This window comes from Pygoscelis adeliae, unplaced genomic scaffold (assembly GCF_000699105.1).
Source record: "Pygoscelis adeliae isolate BGI_AS28 unplaced genomic scaffold, ASM69910v1 Scaffold57, whole genome shotgun sequence".
Taxonomy (NCBI): Eukaryota; Metazoa; Chordata; class Aves; order Sphenisciformes; family Spheniscidae; genus Pygoscelis; species Pygoscelis adeliae.
Genome location: NW_008825615.1, coordinates 14,751,513 through 14,755,593, shown reverse-complemented (window position 1 = coordinate 14,755,593; position 4,081 = coordinate 14,751,513).

The window sequence follows — 4,081 nt, the reverse complement described above, 5'->3', positions numbered from 1 at the left end:
CAGAAGTGTCTTTGGGGCATTACCAAATAAAATGAAAGCTGTTGTCACTTTCTGCTTTAACTCACCTTCTTTCCAAAAATGGAAGGTTTTGGAATGCTGCTTTGTTTTTAAAGCGTTGTTTACTTTCTGTGTTGCATGTCAAGTGAAACCTTCTTTTTTTTTTGGACATTAGCAGCTGATTTACTTACTGTATGTCTCACAAGTGGGATTTGTCAGAGAAGAGTTAGAATGGACTGTTCCCCAGGGGAAGGAGAGCCAGGAGCTGAGGGCAGCAGCAAGATTGACAGGGCAGTGTACTCAGCCTGAGAGCTTGGTAGGTCTGGTGATGTTTACCAGGGTTCAGTCGCCTGCCTGCAATCACCAGACAAATCCATAGTGATGAAACGGGTCTGAGGTTAAGCCAGAAAGTCAAGTCAGTGGGTGAGGATTACAATCAAAGTCAGTAAGGCACATGCATACTTGCAACGTGGTCTTTGCCTGAGTTAAGTGTGAGAACCTGAGCTTAAATGCAGCTCCCAGGCAAAGAGGTGACCCCCAAAAGAGGTGTCTCTCACATCTTTCTCCGAAAACTCTGTTCCCAGCAGCCTGATCCCAGCTTACATGCTGCCCAGTACCAGAGCTGGTGTCCAGCACAGGCAGCTAACTCCCTGGGCAGGGGGCAGATGTCACAGAGCCTGGGGGTGCACTCAGCCCTGACAGAACTGTGCTCTGTCTCCTGGTTCTCAGCACAGTAAGACTCCAAGGATTTTAGCCCAGTTTGGGGAATATTATATTGGCAATGTGGATTCATTATACAGATTCAGAAGCCGTATACTACGCAAGGTATTTGGTGTAGCATTTCACTGGCATAGTGAATTGTATTTTCTTTGTCTAGTCTAAAGAAAAGGCATTCTTACATCTACATTAGAAACAGACATGGACATGGAAGGGTTTTTCCTAGTGCGATTCCATTTTACACTGACTGACAGATGCATTTTGAAGCATATGGTTTCAAAGTTGCACAGCATTTCGGCTGTGGAGCATACCTTGATTTTAATGAGTCATGCAGGTTCAAACTGAATCATAGTGAAGTGTGAAATCTTTTTATTGTAGTGTCATGTGCAGTATGACAGCTATATTTATGGTCCTTCCATCTCTAACATGAAGTGTGCATAAGGATTTTGTAGGCTTTTTATTGTTACTATGGACAGAAAAATAAGTATATCAAATGTGATTATGAAATAACTGGTCATTCAGTATAGTCAGCTCTGTAGAGGTGACCGGGGTTGCCAATTAATACTTTTAATGATTTGTGTGTGTATGTGCATGTGTGTGTGGTGGGACAATTTAAAAACAAGCTGTCTGTGTTAATCTGTTGTCCTGGTTTCGACTGGGATAGAGTTAATTTTCTTCCTAGTAGCTGGTACAGTGCTGTGTTTTGGATTTAGGATGAGAACAATGTTGATAACACACCGATGTTCTAGTTGTTGCTAAGTAGTGCTTACACTAGTCAAGGACTCTTCAGCTCTTTCCCATGCTCTAGTCACTGAGAAGGCTTGAGGTGCACAAGAAGCTGGGAGGGGGCACAGCCAAACTGGCCAAAGGGATGTTCCATACCATGTGACGTCATGCTCAGTACATAAACTGGGGGAAGCTGGCCGGGGGGGCCGCTGCTCAGGGACTGGCTGGGCATCGGTCGGCGGGTGGTGAGCAACTGCGTTGTGCATCACTTGCTTTGTATATTCTTTTATTATTACTGTTGTTGTTAGTATTAGTATTACAACATTTCAATTATTAAACTATTTTTATCTCAACCCACGAGTTTTCTCACTTGTGTTCTTCCAATTCTCTCCCCCATCCCACTGGGGTGGGGGAAGTGAGCGAGTGGCTGTGTGCTGCTCAGTTACCGGCTGAGGTTAAACCACAACATCAGTACAGTCAGCTCAGGAAACTGTGTGATGGTACCTTTCACTTCCTCCAGCGCTGACCAAACCTGGCATTTTTAGCAGTCTGGTTTTGTAGCATGGGCTGATCTTCTGGTAATAACTCCCATTTCCATAAGATTGTTAATTGTCTAAGATTTGTAATGTTACTGAGTTAGAAAATTAATCCTGTGCCAATTAGACGGTTGTGCTATTACTCCCAATTTTAATTTGTAGAGATAAGCTTCCAGCAAGCAGAATTTAGTTGTATTCTTCTTTAGCACCATAATAACGAGGCAGCACAAAAAATACAGAAGTGGGTTGGAGAACATGAGTAACCCCCAACCCCCAACTCATAAGTTCCTTTAAAAGCCTGACGACAATAGAACACTTGGTAGCTAGAAAACATCTCAGAAAATACATTGCTGCAAGCAAACTAGTTGCTGTATATGTGTTTTATTTATGTAGACTCTCACTGTCTTTTGTGGGAGACAGTTCCTCATTAGTACGTTTCAGTGAAGCTGATATTCAACAAAATACTTTAACATTTCATATGCTCAATGTTATGAAGCTATATTTCTTACAGCTTCAGTATTTTTCCTAGAGTTTTACTACAAAAAAGTGATGGAACCTACACATATATACTTTTTTATGTGTGGTACATAGAAGGCATGACTAACCACTTACTCCTTTTGTCATGCTTTCATGATTTTGTTCAAATTTGTTGACACATCTCGTGTGTCCTGTTGATGAGGAGCTATCACCTCACTGGCAGGCTATGTAATTCGTTTGTGTGTGCAGCCCAGAATATTGTCCATCTTTTCAGCTGTTGCATCACATATTCAAGGACAGTTCTTATCTGCTGGGCATTATTACTAGCTGTAGATTTTTTTTTTTTCAGTATTTCCTTTATAGTAAATGTTGTATAAAAAGTGTCTTTTCTTTGTGTCAGTCTATTACTTTTTCAACATAAACCTGGTTTATGTTGGACTCATTTTTTCAGATAAGAATAGTTACGTAAAAAATGAAGTAATGTGTGAGTTTAGAGCTTACTAGTGGGTAAGAGATGGACAGCCTAGGAAGTAGATATCATCCTCCTATTCACAGAAGAGATTGCTTTGGTTTAGATCTTTTGTTCTCACTGCTGGTTTCAAAACCCCCTAATTAAATATACTCTGCAATTTAGTTAAAGTGCTTCTCACCCCTTAATCAAGATCATCAATAAAGTTATTGAAAGACTCATGGAAAGCCTTCCTAAAACAAATAAAATAAGCTTAGTCTGTAGGAACCTAATTTTTAGACTCTTAAGTTAAAGCAGAAGAATCCTCAATCAGGAATTGTTCATGATGAAAGTAGTTTCAATGACAGCGTTACTCCTTCCAACAGTATGCATTGATTCAGTGTTTCCACAGCGGCTCTATCTCTCCAGAATCCCATTTGGTAGCCTATGTACTCAGCTTTCCTTTCAACATGATTGTGTTACTCGACACCCCACCACCCAGACCTTGATTCACAGTAGGCAATGACATCTCCAAAAAAGACCAAGGGGGAGAATGCCATGTGAAGAACCAATTCATTGCCAGGTGGAAACAATTTTTTTGTGGGGGTAGGAAATAAATAATGTGTAACTCAAATCTAATAATTTTTTTTTTACTGTTTGATTGTAAAGTATTGTGAAGGAGTAAAGCTCTTTAGATGCTTTCTGCCTCATGCGTCTGGACATCATAGAATCACGAATAGTTTGGGTTGGAAGGGACCTCTAAAGGTCATCTAGTCCAACCCCCTTGCTGTGGGCAGGGACATCTTCAACTACATCAGGTTGTTCAGAGCCCCGTCCAGCCTGACCCTGAATGTTTCCAGGGATGGGGCATCCACCACCTCTCTGGGCAACCTGTGCCAGTGTTTCACCACCCTCAGCATAAAAAATTTCTTCCTTATATCTAGTCTCAATCTACCCCCCCTTTAGTTTAAAGCCATTCCCCCTTGTCCTGTCGCAACAGGCCCTGCTCAAAAGTTTGCTGCCATCTTTTTTATAAGCCCCCTTTAAGTACTGATAGGCTGCAAGAAGGTCTCCCCAAAGCCTTCTCTTCTCTAGGCTGAACAACCCCAACTCTCTCAGCCTTTCTTCATAGGAGAGGTGTTCCATTCCCCTGATCATTTTTGTGGCCCTCCTCTGGACC